The sequence below is a fragment of the Neoarius graeffei genome, chromosome 17, assembly GCF_027579695.1.
Source record: "Neoarius graeffei isolate fNeoGra1 chromosome 17, fNeoGra1.pri, whole genome shotgun sequence".
NCBI lineage: Eukaryota > Metazoa > Chordata > Actinopteri > Siluriformes > Ariidae > Neoarius > Neoarius graeffei.
Window position 1 is genome coordinate 65,787,323 of NC_083585.1, and position 16,336 is coordinate 65,803,658.

Below are 16,336 nucleotides of genomic sequence, written 5' to 3' on the forward strand. Positions count from 1 at the left end.
TCTTCCTCATGTCGTCTGAGGGAGATTTTCCTTGCCACCATCGCCACAGGCTTGCTCATTGGGGATAGATTAAGGATAAAATTAGCTCATGGCTTAAGTCATTCAAATTCTGTAAAGCTGCTTTGGGACAATGTCTATTGTTAAAAGCGCTATACAAACTTGACTTTACTTCAGACTTGACTTGCAACTTATCCTTTATTACTTCCTACTTGACTCATCAATAGTAATACTGGTCTTACACCAAATGACTTTCAAGTGATTTCACTGTCGCAGACAAATTTTCTTGTTAGAATAAAATAATGAGAGTTTTGCTAGAGTTGTGGTGTGCTCCTGTCATCTCGATTGCCTGGTGTAAGGTGGTCATGATAGCTGCCTTAAGTTAGTCTTTTTTATCATCTTTTTATTCTGATAAAATCAATTGTGTTTAATATGATCATAAGTTTTTAGTTCTGGCTCATGCAAATAGTAATGTGGATATTGTTAATTTTGTTACAGTCAATTTGGTTTTAATGACCAATTTTATTTTATTTTGTAAATATAAATGGTTAGAATTTGATACTTGCAACACACTCAAAAAAAAGTTGGGATAGAGGCAAAATAAGGCTGAAAAGTTCAAAGGATATTCAAATAACACCATTCTGGAAGATTCCACAATAAGCAGGTTAATTGGGAACATGATTGGGTTTAAAAGGAGCAGCACCAAAGGCTCAGTCTTTGCAATCAAAGATGGGTCATGGCTCACTGATTTGCACCAAAATTTGTGAGACAATTTTGTGTCAATTCAAAAAGAACATTTCTCAGTGCATGATTTTAGGTCTGTCAAAATCTACAGTACATAATATTGTGAAAAGATTCAGGGAATTCAGAGACATCTCAGTGCGTAAAAGGCGAGGTCATAAACCACTGTTGAATGGGTGTGACCTTGAATGGGTCACACCCATTCAACCACATGGGTGCACACTTGAACCACTGTTGAATGGGTGCTGCCAGTCTAGATCTGTCTCCTACTGAGAATGTATAGCACATCATGAAGAGGAGAATCAGACAATGGAAACCACGGACTGTTGAGCAGCTAAAGTCTTGTATCAAGCAAGAATAGCCAAAAATTCCAATTGCCAAACTGCAACAATTAGTATCCTCAGTTGCCATATGATTAAAAAGTGTTATTAAAAGGAAATGTGATGTAACCCAATGGTAATAATGCCTCTGTCTCAACTTTTTTTGAGTGTGTTGCAGGTATCAAATTCTAACTTTGTTTATATTTACAAATTACAATTCAGTTGTTCAATTAAACTATTGAAAATATTTTCTTTGTACCTTTGTCAGTTCAGTGATGGCCTAAAGGTCAGGGAAGGGTAAAGAAGCAGGCTTGGGGCCCAAAGGGTTACTGGTTCATTTCCCTAGACCAGTAAGAAAATCCATCGCTGAAGTGCCATTGAGCTAGGCACCTAACCCCAAAATGCTGGGTATGTGCGTGTGCTTGTTGTATGTCACTTCTTCCTGAAAATAAGCTGAAATGTTACTCATCTGACCACAGCACACATTTCCACTGTCTTTCAGTCCATCTGAGATGAGTTCAAGCCCAGAAAAATCAGTGTTGTTTCTGTATAGAATTGATGAATGGCTTCGCTTGTGTAATACATAGGAGCATCTGCTAAATGCCTGTAATGTAATAAATAAAGGTTCACACAAATTAACAAGTCACAGATTTGTGTTTTTATTGCATTTTGAAAAATATCCCAACTTTTCTGGAAATGAGGTTTGTAAATTTAACTTTTTAACTGTATTTAATATTACCACATTGACCTCTTGATGCAGAAATAATTAAATTTATTGTATTTGTTCTCAGAATGAGCTAAAGGAGGAGCAGATGAAATCCCAGCAGAGGATCCAGGAGAAGCAGAAGAAGGTGCAGGAGCTGAAACAGACTGTGGACACTATTAAGGTGAGTGAAAAAAAGTCTCAGGTATAATCAAATCAAATCAAATCAAGTTTATTTGTATAGCGCTTTTAACAATAAACATTGTCGCAAAGCAGCTTTAAATAATTTGAACGACTTAAAACATGAGCTAATTTTATCCCTAATCTATCCCCAATGAGCAAGCCTGTGGCAACGGTGGCAAGGAAAAACTCCCTCAGACGACATGAGGAAGAAACCTCGAGAGGAACCAGACTCAAAAGGGAACCCATCCTCATTTGGGCAACAACAGACAGCCTGACTATAATATTAACAGTTTTAACAGGTATAACCCTCAACTGTCCTCATGGGGCTGTCCTTCACAGGAGCAGTGCGATAAAACTCCGACCAGACACAGGGCACCAGGATGGATCAAGCAGGTCCGAGGGGCAGAAGAGGCCAGCATCTCAATCCCAGGATCAACATGTAACTCAGAGGGACAGATTGGGGGGGAGAGAGAGAAAGAAAACACAGGTTGTTAGGTATGCCCTAAAAATGACAAGTATTAAATCTGTGTGGTAGACTCGCAGAGACGAGAGTCTTTACATCAGGCATAACACACAACAATGGCATGTTAATATGGTAAAAAATATCATGACCTGCTCTGGCTGGATGCTTGATTGGGTGATGGGAGCACACTCCTCAGCAATGATGAGATGCAGATGGGACCCTTAGGGCTGGCCAAGACAATTCAGTTACATTTCACTGGGTCTGGGACATGCGACAGAATGTCTGACGGCCGATTCCCTGCAGGCTACGATAGCCAGTCGAGGTCTCCACCCTCTCCACCAAAAGATTTCCTGTTGACTCCATGTAACTCAGAGGGACAGATTTGGGGTGGGGGGGGGGAGGGAAAGAAAACACAGGTTGTTAGGTATGCCCAATGTCACCTGAATAAGTAGGAGCAGTATACATATTGCACCAAGTACAAGCAGGGACTCTGGCAACTAACTATGACAGCATAACTAAAAGGAGAGAGCCAGAAGGTAACACAGGCATGAGGGAGCCCCGGGACATAAAGCAGCCAGCCACTACACCGTCAACAAACTCGAGTGAGCAAGCGAGTGGGGACTGACAGCATCCATACATCCTAGTTTACCAAAACACTCTATGTCTGAGGACCCTCCAGATCTACTCCTTTACCTCATAAACACCATTAACAAAAGGCTTGACTAAACAGATATGTTTTCAGCCTAGACTTAAATGCTGAGACTGTGTCTGATTCCCGAACATTACTTGGAAGGCTGTTCAAGGTATACTTGGAAGGTATACAAATGTAGAAAATATACAGTAAACAAGAAAAAGTCATAAATCATCCTTTGCATGTGTGTCGTAACAGATGCATTATCAGGCAGCAGTAGATGACAGGGAGAGAATCTTTACTGAGATGATCAGCTCCATGGAGAAAAAGCGCTCAGAGATGACGGAGCTGATCAGAGCTCAGGAGAAAACTGAACTGAGTCGAGTTGAACGAGTCCTGAAGCAACTGGAGCAGGAGATTGCTGATCTTCAGAGGAGAGTCACTGAGCTGGAGCAGCTTTCACTCACAGACGATCACATCCACTTCCTCCAGGTAACACTCACTGTCTGATCTATAGAGGGCGCTGTTCCTCACAAAGTTTCCTCCTAAAAGCTCATTATAGCAACAATAAATGTTCCTGTCTGAGATCCCAAGTGTGTCTTTGGTCTGATTCAGTCTGAGATTCATTCGTTCCTCTCCTACACTTTTCTCCTTCTCTATTCTGTGTTTCCTCTCTGTAGAGTTTCCCGTCTCTCTGTGTTTCTCCTGGATGTGACGACTCACCCAGCTTCACTGTCAATCAACATCTCTCATTTGATGGAGTGAGGAAATCTCTCTCAGATCTGACAAAACGAGTCGAGAAAATCTGTGAGTCAACAAAATCCGTTTATATAGTAAAAGTGTCCCGGGCGAAAATATTAATTGGCTCTAAAGTTGGTAAAGGCAACTATAAAATTCATATAACAGGAATAAGGACTATCCAGACTGCACAAAAGTTTGATGTACGATTATGTAAAATTACCTTTACAACACCATAAGGCAATAGCCAAAACTATTAGCCTTGTAAATTACATGAAGATAAACTCAATCGCAAATCCACAAACTAGTCTTACTGAACAACTTCTATAACAAATAAGATAAACAGCAGTAAACTGTAATAAAATGTGAACTTACCTCACCAGCAGTTATAATCTGTGACTCCTGAGATATCAGTGATCTTAGCTCCTTCTGCTTTCTGGACTGATCAATCCATCCTGATGCTTGAAATCTCACTCACCTGAAATTCACTCACTGCTGCTGAGCATGACCCTGCGTGGATAGCCTACAGATCACGATAGGTGTCCCCCAGATGAGGATGGGTTCCCTTTTGAGACTGGTTCCTCTTATGGTCTCTTTCTCATGTTGTCTCAGGGAGTATTTCCTTGCCATCACAGCTGCCGGCTTATTAGGGATACATTTCAATTACAATTTGATATCCAGATTTCTGTAAAGCTGTTTTGTGATGACATCCACTATTAAAGGTGCTTGTCAAGTTGTTTGTGTGGTTGTGCAGATTCCCCAACTTGAAAAGAGATTTGAAACATCTACTTGGAGAATAAAACTGGATTTCACTCAATGACCAGAAGAATCGTTTCCTTTTCCTTTTTATTTTAATTTCAGCAAACCAGCTCCATTAAGCATTTCATTGATGGCAGAGCAGTTAGCAGATTGGAAGTTTTACGACCTTACTAATTCGCCTCTGACACTATCAAATCACACCCCTATCTGGAATAATCCTGATTTCACCATCAATAAAAAACCACTCAACTTTCTCACATGGATAGGCAAGGGTATCACTCATCTTCATCATATCATCCAAGACAATAGACTGGTCTCTTTTCCCTATTTGGTCCAGAAGCATGGCATTGAGGGTAAACACTTCCTACAGTATCTTCAAATTAAATCAACTATTCAAGCAAAATGGAATATTCAGATACCTAATTTAGACATCCCCCCACAAATCTTGGAACTGATTAACATACCCTCCCCTCAAAAAATCCTTTCCAAAATATACAAACTTATATCACAATCCGAAAAAACTTTAAGCCTTCCATACCACAATTGGGAATCAGACCTGTCCATTACTCCTGATGCCGGCTTCTGGACCCAAATCTGCAAAAATATCTATCTAATGACTAAAAATGCCAATCTTCAACTAATACAGTACAAGGTACTCCACAGATTTCACTACACTGCACACAAACTGGCAAGAATGGGTTTTGGCTCTGACACGTGTTCCCACTGCATGCTAAACACCCCAGACACATACATCCACGCTGTCTGGCATTGCTGCCCAATCCATAGGTTCTGGATAAAAGTCACAGACTCACTCACCTCTATCCTTGGCCATCACATCCCAGCAACTCCTTCCCTCTGCATACTAGGAGATACATCTTCAACCAACCTTAACACCACAGACAATAAATTTCTTCTGGTAGCACTAACTGTCGCCAAGAAAACAATCCTTATGAACTGGAACTCAAAGAACTCAATCCACATTACCCATTGGAAAAACCTGCTAGCAGATTATATATCATTGGACAATCATACCTCTCCCAACTTACTCCATACTCGGAATACACACTCCCCTTGGTCATCTTACCTCACCTTTTTACAGACTTGACCTGGCCCTCTGTGCCTGAGATTCAGTCCCAACGCCACACTCAAATATCCTTCCATAATCGTTAATACTTAGCCATACATATTAGGGAAGGGAGGATGGAAGCTGGAATCTCTCATCTCTGTTTGTTTATGTACTTCATTTATTAATTTTTCCCACCACTCCCTCCCTCCCTCTGCTACCGTCTTCCCTCCCCCACTTCATCTACTCTTGTTATACCTGGGCTTCTGGGATGGCGTGGTCGGCCCCATCCTGTCTGGCTGTCAGGTGGGACTGGCGTTGGTTGGTGCCATTGGGAGGGTTGATGGGTCAGGGTTCCCCTCCGGGTCAGGGTCCCGAGGTTTTCTCGGCGCCCCGCCCACCCCACGCATGCACTCTGATACCTGCCTACTCTTGGTATTGCACAGCGTGCCTTATCCTTTTTTAAATGCTCTACATATTAGGAAGCACACGCCATTTGTACACCTGCAATAAGAACAACATGATAGACTAGGGTAGGGGAGGAGTGCATGTGGGAAACCTCTGCAGGTGCTTCGCTGCACTCCTTGCCTCTTTTAATGCAAATACATCTCTTCTTTTAATGCAGTACATTTTAGAGAAGGCACACATTCTTGTCATATACAGTCATATATAGGATAGGTAGGGCGTGTTGTGCGGAGGCTATGGGGGGCTGGTGTCGGTGTATGGGGCGTCAGGGCCCGGAGCCCTGCCTCATGCAGTACCTCCCCCTCCCCTCTGTCGTCCCATCATGAATCAGCTTGGGCAGGGGGGGCTGGCACCATAGCCATAACAGGTGCTCAGGTAGTCATCATAATTAACTATTAAATAACTATTATTTTTAGAATTTCTATCTATAAAAAATTTACTAACACAAATGATTAGCAAATAAAATAATACTCCCCCTCCCCCTCTCTCCTTCATTATGATCCAGTTTCCTTCTCCCTGGCCCGACACAGACCAGCACTGCTTATACACTGTTATGCCCACTTGGCTCAAAGCGGAGATAACATAGAGGAGACCACACCGAACGTAACGTTATACTATGATCATTTATTAAAAGAGATTCAAACCCAGTCAGTAAATGTAAGCTACCCAAATGTGTAGTGAAAGTCAGCTTCATGCAGTGTAGTGTGTAAAAAGATAAAGGGAGAGGGAAAGAGAGAGAGTCAAAGAAGAGGCTGCAGCCAGCCCTCGTAGCCACAGGGCCAGAGCAGCCAAGCCAGAGCAAGAATGAGAGAGCCCAGACAGACCTGGAGGAGGTGCTTTTAAACCCCTCCACCCAACTACCAATCAGCTGGCCTATTGGCCACCATGGCCAGCCAGCCAAGTTGATCAGCTCCCCCTGCAGCCTGGGAGCTGGAAGACCGGGCAACTCATAACTAATATGTAGGAGGAATGAGGCAGCCATAGCACAGCAGAGCCGGGCGCAACATCACTCCCCCCATAAGACAGACACCCATGCCTGGGTTCTGACAGGGACCACACGCAATCCTAACCCCAACATACAAACACACACTTGACTAAAACATTAAAAAACATTACAGTACATTAGACACAGTTATCCTGAAAGCCATTAACTACATGCATACACATATACTCACACACCCACACTCCACCACCCCAACAATGTGCCCCCCCCATACAGTCCTTCACCACATCCACCCAGCTAAACCTGGCGCCTAGACAGCCAAGTGAGAAGAGGTGAAGACGATACAGAAGGAGGACACCCCTTTTACTCGGGTGCCCGAGACAAGGCGTCCGCCATGATGTTATCCACGCCCCTAATGTGCCTAATGGACAACTCGTAGGGCTGTAGAAAAAGTGCCCAACGCATCAAGCGCTGGTTGGGATTCTGGAGAGAAGAAAGAAAAGTTAAAGGGTTGTGATCAGAGTAAACAATAAGTGGGTGCACACCACCACCAACATAAACCTCAAAATGTTGGAGGGCCCAGACCAGGGCAAGAGCCTCCTTTTCGATCGTAGAGTAATTGTACTGGTGACGGTTGAATTTTCTGGAAAAGTAGCAGACTGGTCTATCCACACCATTTGCATCCCGCTGTAAAAGAACTGCACCCGCCCCAACCTGACTAGCGTCAACCTGTAACTGGAACGGGTCATCCAGCCTAGGAGCCGCCAGGACGGGCGCAGAACTCAACAGTGCTTTGGCATTATCAAAGGCCTGCTGACACTCAGCAGACCACTGAAACTTCACTGAACTTTTGAGTAAATTAGTCAAAGGTGCCGTAACAGAAGAAAAATTACAACAGAAACTCCGGTAATACCCGATCATCCCTAAGAAACGCATCAGTTCCTTTTTTGTCGCTGGAGGTGGAAAATTATCTATCGCCAAGACCTTGGCCCTAACTGGTCGAACATGGCCCTGACCAACTATCTTACCAAGGTATTCCACTGTAGCTTGAGCAAACTCACATTTAGCTAAGTTCACTGTGAGGGTTGCTGCCACCAACCGCTCAAACAGTGCCCGAATGCGTGACAGATGGACCTCCCATGTATCTGCATAGCAAACGACGTCATCAATATACACCGCGCACCCCTCCAGTCCTGCAACGACTCGGTTCATGAGTCGTTGGAAACTGCAGGGGGCGTTGCGTAGCCCAAACGACATGCGGGTGTAAGAGTAGAGACCAGTAGGGGTGATGAAAGAGGACACCTCTTGAGCCCTAGGAGACAACGGAACCTGGTAATAACCTTTAAGTAAATCGAATTTACTAACAAAACGTGCTGCACCAACTTGATCGATACAATCTTCTATTCTAGGCAACGGGTAAGAGTCTGGTTTCGTCACCGCATTCACTTTCCTGTAATCAGTACAGAATCTGAAGGTGTTGTCTGATTTCTTAACGAGCAAACACGGGGACGACCAACTAGAGTACGATGGCTTAGCTAGCCCATTATCAAGTAGATACTGGACACTCTCATCTAAACTCTGACGCTTGTCGGGTGCCACGCGATAGAATCTCTGTCGTATAGGTGTTGCATCTCCGACATCAATGTCGTGCTCCATCAAGTTGGTGCAAGACGGTGTATCTGAAAACAAACAAGAAAATTCCAAAATCAAAACTTTTAATTCCTCCCGCCTATGTAATTCCAAATGACTGAAAAAACATCCAGGTCAGCTAAAGTTTCAGAGTTATTCAAACGTGCATGCAAAATCGCGTCATCAGGAGAGCGCACACCATCCTCCCCTGCCACCGGAGCCTGAGGAGCGCACTCCACCGCAGCGAAACCAACAGCTTTAACCTCAGCCTTCCTCTCCACCTGAGCTGAAGAGAAATATGGCTTTAAAAGGTTAATGTGACACAGTTGCGTATTTCTCCTACGCTCAGGAGTAGCGACAACATAATTTACATCGGAAACCTGCCGAACGACTGTATATGGACCAGAATATTTGGCAGCGAATGGAGAACCAGGAAGGGGTAACAGCGCGAGAACCTGATCCCCAGGGCTGAAGACACGCACCTCAGCCTTGCGATCATAGTTGTGTTTCATTTTCTTTTGCGCGTCAGTCAAATTTTCGCTGGCTTTTTGCCACGCCAGAAACAGTCTGCGCCTGAAGCCCAGAACGTAACTGGCCAAATTCTCAGGAGGATCCGATGTATCCAAATCATCTGCCAACACAGACAAGGAAGTTCGCACCTTGTGGCCGAACACCAGTTCATTGGGACTAAAGCCGGTGCTTTCCTGCACCACATCTCGCGCAGCCATTAGTAACCACGGTAACCCGTCCTCCCACTCACGTTTCATCTCCACGCAATACGCGCGGAGAAGAGACTTGAGTGTGGCATGAAAACGTTTGAGCGCGCCTTGGCTCTGCGCATGATATGCAGAGCTGAAATTGTGTTGTATTTTCAACTGCTTGAGCGCAGCAGCAAACGTCCTTGAAGTGAAATTCGAGCCGCGATCACTTTGAATGACTTTAGGTAGCCCAAAGATTGAAATGAACTGAGTCAAACTCTTAACAACGGATTTTGTTGAAATGGTTCGAAGCGCATAAGCAGCGGGATACCTGGTGGCTTGGCACATTACCGTGAACAACTGAACACAGCCAGATTTTGAGGGGGGCAAAGGACCTACACAATCGATGATAAGATGTTCAAAGGGAGTGCCCACCAACGCTATAGGTTGTAATGGAGCCGGTTTAATGACAGTGTCAGATTTTCCTGCAATCTGACAGACATGACACGACTTCACAAACCGCGCAACATCCCTTTTAATGCGTGGCCAGAAAAAGTACTGCAACACACGATTGTAAGTCTTTTTGACCCCGAAATGACCAGAAATGTCCCCATGCGCAGTAGCCAACACTTTGTCCCGACATTCCTCAGGCATCACCACCTGCACGACCTGACCTGCCACATCAGTGTCAGCAGTAGGCGACCACCTACGAAGTAACAAATCATTCTGCAAAAAATAACCACGACCCGTATTATCCTTATCAGCAACCAGATCAAAATATTTCTGCAACCCCTGATCGTGTTTTTGGGCCACAACAATGTCATCACGAGACAATGACGCCGGAAGTTCAGGAATGAAAAGTCGAGCTAAAGTGGTTTTAGATTCGTCAGACGGTTGCGCAGCTTCCCGACGCGCCATGGCGCGCGTCACAGCGCACGCTGGAAAAACCTCTGGAAAATCTGAACCGCACTTAACTAGCTCAGCTGATGGTGAAACTTTGGTTCTAACCACTGGCGGCGGCACAACCTGCTCGGGAAAAACACAATCACGAGCCAGATTGTTTCCCACAATGAGGTCTATTCCATCTATGGGCAAAGATGGACGCACAGCCATGGTTACTTCGCCATTCACAAAACCAGAAAATAATTGCATTCTATGCAACGGCACTGGAAAAGCCTGCAGCCCAATTCCCCGAATTAACACAACGTTCCCCGTGTCTGAAGTAGACGAGAAAGGCAGGACTGATTGACATATAAAGCTCTCAGACGCCCCAGTATCGCGCAGGATCTTTACCGGAACACGGCGAGTGTCACCAACCAGCGAGACAAAACCCTCTGTGACAAACGGAGCATAGTCCGTCATGTCGGCCACAGTTGTTTTGTCACGCTCATCACACTGCCCCTTTACACCACTTTTGAACTCGTTCGATACAGCACAAGACGTCTGATCAGATTTTCCTGGAACGAACGAACGCCCATCAGTTTTTACCACCCCCTTGCACTGACGCGTAGCACAGATAGAAGATGCGCAAAGCCCCACTTTACCACGCTCATTCTTCTTTCTACGTTCGTTCAACATTTTCGCACAGTTTCTTTTGAAATGACCTGGCTCCAGACAGAAATGACAAACAGGCCAATTTTCTGCGTTACGATTTTGTGTTTGATCAGAATTTGTTGGAGTGGCTAAATCAGACATAGATGGTACAGCATTAAAGTAGTTAAAGCGCTGCCCCCCGCGGTTATACCTCTGCCGTGGCACAAAATCACGCACCTGATTCTTATGAGTAAGAGCAAACCCATCTGCGAGAGCAGCAGCCTCCGACGCTGTTTTTACTGGATGTTCATTAACATAAGTGCACATACGATCAGGCAACAGATTTTTAAATTGCTCCAAAATCATTAAGTCGCGCAATGCCTCAAATGACTCAACACCTTCAGCTACAAGCCAACGGTTGAAAAAACTAGACAAATCTCTAGCCAGTTCGGCATGTGTATGCTTATCAGATTTTTTCCATGAACGAAATTGTTGTCTGTAAGCTTCGGGAATTAATTCATAACACTTCAACACTGCCTCCTTAACCAATTTATAGCTCTTCCTTTCGGAAGGCAACAGAGCAATAAAAGCTTGTTGCGAATGCCCAATCAGAGCTGTCTGTAATAGTAACACTTTCTCTTCATCACTCCACTCGTGATCAAGAGCCACATTCTCGAACAAAGAGAAAAACACATCAGGATCTCTTTCATCAAATTTAGGAAGGAATTTAACCATATGGGCCAGGCCCGATGGCGAGGAGACCTTAAGCTTCTCTCGCTCCACTACACAGACCTGATCTAAACGTCTCAACTCCAACTGACGATCCTTTTCTCTTTCATTAGCCTCCAATCGTTTTTGTTCCATTAACAAGTTATGTTGCATTTGCAGCAATTCTTTTTGTTGCTCGAAAGATAATTTGCTAGATTGCCCCGATTGCATTACTGGACTCGAAGGACTTTTCAATAAAGACGCCCCCTGACTCGTCTGCTCCTGTGGCTTGGTACCAGGCAATACGTCCTTCTCCTTCAAGCGCTCAGAAATAAATGTAGCAAGTTCATCTTTCTTTGCTGATTTAGGCAACATTACTTCGATCCCATAATGGTCGGCTACACTATTCAACTGTTCTTTAGTTAAAGCCGCAAATAACGCCTCAGATGGGGACGCAACGAAAGCATCAAACACGCTCATTTTCTAATGCTAATTTGACAACACTCAACGATCAAAAAAAAAAAAAATGCGCAACAAACAGAAACACACGTTGCCTTTCAGGTTAACTTAACCAACCAAACACGATAAACTACAGGCAAAGTGATCTGTAATACACGCAACAAAATAACAGCAGAGCTCCCCCTAAACATTTACCCACCACTAGACTAACCTATCTTCACACTGAGCCCAAGAACCGAGGATCAGCGAACCAAAAGGATTCACTCACCTATACCGCTGGAGCCAAGCTGTCCCATTAATCGATCCAGCACGGAGATCCACGGCGGTGCCCAAGGTCCAGGCTCCAGTGACACTGCGGCCTACCCAAGCGCCGAAACGCTCTAGAATGGGGATGGCTAGGCTCTGCACGCTGATACCCTGTTACGGGATCACAAATACACTTCGCAAAAAAAAGAAACAAAATAAACAAAACTGGTTGGACTAAATGCTCTATTCTGCTCAACTCTTCCCCGATAAAACATGTATAACGTTACACTTACGATGTAAATCCCCCCAAAACAAACACTGTGAGAAGCCGGCAGGCCAAACATACGTCTCCTTCATTCACAAAAACTTGAGACCAATGACGTCGCTCTACACACCTCACGCTCTACCAATAGCAATGAGAGCAGCCTAGTCAAAACATATGCCGGTTCACAACTCTAGGGAACTACATACAGTATCTTTTTAAACAACGAAAACGTCGGGAACAAAGACGGCTCGAGCCCCCATATGTTATGCCCACTTGGCTCAAAGCGGAGATAACATAGAGGAGACCACACCGAACGTAACGTTATACTATGATCATTTATTAAAAGAGATTCAAACCCAGTCAGTAAATGTAAGCTACCCAAATGTGTAGTGAAAGTCAGCTTCATGCAGTGTAGTGCGTAAAAAGATAAAGGGAGAGGGAAAGAGAGAGAGTCAAAGAAGAGGCTGCAGCCAGCCCTCGTAGCCACAGGGCCAGAGCAGCCAAGCCAGAGCAAGAATGAGAGAACCCAGACAGACCTGGAGGAGGTGCTTTTAAACCCCTCCACCCAACTACCAATCAGCTGGCCTATTGGCCACCATGGCCAGCCAGCCAAGTTGATCAGCTCCCCCTGCAGCCTGGGAGCTGGAAGACCGGGCAACTCATAACTAATATGTAGGAGGAATGAGGCAGCCATAGCACAGCAGAGCCGGGCGCAACAACACACACACACACACACACACACACACACACACACACACACACACACACGTGCTTACTTTCACATATCCCGCTCCCCCCCAACATATACACACTGTCCCTCAACCCATAATTCAAGGCCCAAAACCCCTCCAAATCCCCCCACCTACCCTCCTCTATCTCATATGCACATTCATTACCCCTAATCAACCCCACCCATCCTCCTCTATACAGCAATATAGCTCTTGTTTATCTTTGTCGAATTTGTCTCCATGTGTTCTGTTACATCTCTTTGTTAACATATTAGTAGTATTGTCCAGCCTTTGAAATTGTTGTTAGTTACGTCAGTGCTTCTGTTGTATGTCATGTGTATGTATTGATTTGTTTCATTCTGTCCTTTTTACTTTGTATTTGTTTGTATTTGTTAGCAAATAAATTAAAAAAAAAAAAAAAAAAAAAAAATAATAATAATAATAATAAAAAAAGATTGCCATAGCCAATGGTCAAATAGGTAAAAAAAAAAAAACTGGCTGCCTCTTCAGTCTTTGTAGATGTTCCAAGTTCTACACAAAACTCCACGGATCACCGCACTAATAAAAACTTTAACAGCTTCCCACAACAGCATCCAAACAGCATCTATTCTAGCATAGACCCCGAAGCCGCCGCCAGGCGCCGCTAAAACCGCCATTTAGAATTTGAGCCGCCGCCAGCCAATAATTTTGTAATCCAATTTGAGCCGCTATCTAATAAAATTTGGCTGAGCCACTAAGAATTGTGTACATCAAATAATGGGTTTATCCACATCATGAGCTACAAGAAAAGTGACACAAACATGATCAACTGTACACACTAGTAGTAACACAATAGAGACGTATAGGCATACACTGTAGAGATTTAGAACTGATATCACAGCACAGAGAGCCACCACAAGCTTGCCGTTGTGACTACCTGTCTGGCTTCCCGCCCCTCACACCGTTACCACGATACACTGGGGAACCCGGGAACCCACCCAGAGCATCAATCGACTCCGATATCGACGAGATGGCTGCATTCTTTGCCGCTGCTGAGGGAAAGTGTAAAGGTATTTTTTTTTTGTTTATTTGTTTGTTTCACATACTTCGAGATTGATAAAAAAAAAGTACTCCACCACTCTACTTTCATCATAGTAAGATAGCTGCCAGTCCTTCACTGGTCATTGCTAGTGAAAGTAGATAGCTAGATGCCTTCCTCGAACAATCCAGATTAGCTTATTATTAGCATTGAACTACAATCTTGCTAGATTTATATTTACAATGAAGTAAGAGACCAGGGGACCTGTGGTAATTTGCTATTTATTCCCCCCATTTATTTGATCCGTTCGCCCGGATATATGCCACACAGTGACGTCCAGTATCAGCCATTTGTAGCCATAAACATTTTGGTGGCTGCAGCAGCCATTAAGGTAGTCAGCTAGCCAGCCAATAATTTCATCAGCCAGCCATTGTCCTGAAAACAAACGGCTTCGGGGTCTATTCTAGCATAGTTCTTAATTGCACGCCTGTAACTTCCAACACTGTGTCGCGTGTATGACGTCATGTGCCGGTTTAAGTACACCAGACAGTAATTAAGCTGATTGCTTCTTCTGTTTTGTTCTCAGGATGCTGATGTTTGGCTAGTGAGTTATCACCCCTTTCTTTTCTTAAACTGTAGTTTGACTTAACAGTGCTATACAAATAGAATTGAAATGAATTGATTAATCCTGCTTTAACTTTACAAAATCATTCAGAAAAAAAAAAATTTTAAAGCTTCAATGATTCCTCTAAATGCTGTTTTCCCCGAGATTTTTTTTTTTTAAGACCAAATCATAGTTGACGGTTGATGCCATGAAACCAACACGTGGTCACGCTAGTGAGATGTCCATGCTTTAAACTTTCACATCATTTTCAGGCTCAATTTTGTCTTTGTCTCCACAGCTGCATTTCAGATGATTTTACCCTCAAAACCAAAGAGGAAAGAAGATTTTCTGCAGTGTAGGTGTAAAACACACACATACACACACGCGCACACACACACACACACACACACACACACACACACACACACACACACTTTTCCTGATGACTAATGTTGGGTAATATTTAAAATATTTTATACAGAATAGAAACAGAGACAGGTGTCTCTCTCACATACACATTATAAATCCTGTGATTAACATCTAACCTGTGGACATTTTATTGTTTTAGATTTCTGTTATCTGACTCTGGATCCAAACACAGCACACCGAGAACTCCTTCTGACTGAGAAGAACAGAGCAATGACATGGAGTGAAAGAGATCAGAGATACTCTAATCATCCAGAGAGATTTGACTCTTACACTCAGGTGCTGTGTAAGGAGAGTGTGTGGACGCTGTTACTGGGAGGTGGAGTGGAGGGGTGATGGTGTGAACATATCAGTCTCTTATAAAGAGATCAGCAGGAAAGGACGGGGTTACAAGTGTGTGTTTGGATACAACAGTCAGTCCTGGAGTCTTTGGTGTTCTTCTTCCTCTGTCTCTTTCTGGCACAACAGAATAAAAACTGTGCTCCGAGGTCCATCATCCTCCAGAATAGGAGTGTACAGTATGTAGATCACAGTGCAGGAACTCTGTCCTTCTACAGCATCTCTGACATGATGAGGCTCCTCCACAGAGTCCACACCACATTCACTCAGCCTCTATACGCTGGGTTCTGGCTACCTTTTTACAACTCGACTGTCAGGTTATGTGATCCAAGATGACATGTAGGTAAAAGTTTGGTAAAATTAATTCTGGGATGTCAGATTTATATAATTTGATATATAATTTCTCCCTGAGTGCCATTTTTGAGTGCACAACCTGTAATACATTATTATTATTATTATTATTATTATTATTATTATTATGTTCATATATCCTATACATTAAGTTACACAATCTCTGAATGCAGACTATAAGATGCTTCTTTTTCGCTGTATGCACTAGATTAGCTGACTTAATATATTAGTTACTACAGAATCTCAGAATTTATATTTTGGCTTTGACAAAGACTGTTTCTTCAGAAGTGTAACTCTACCTCAAATCACCAAATTTGAAATAATGT

At 43.6% G+C, this 16,336-nt stretch overlaps 2 pseudogenes; one reads left to right on the top strand and one right to left on the bottom strand.

Moving 5' to 3' along the window:
* Nucleotides 1–16,336, bottom strand: part of LOC132864444 (E3 ubiquitin/ISG15 ligase TRIM25-like) — a 347,007-nt pseudogene that overhangs the window by 284,700 nt on the left and 45,971 nt on the right.
* LOC132864448 (tripartite motif-containing protein 16-like) overlaps nucleotides 1–16,336 on the top strand; it is a 252,609-nt pseudogene that overhangs the window by 78,145 nt on the left and 158,128 nt on the right.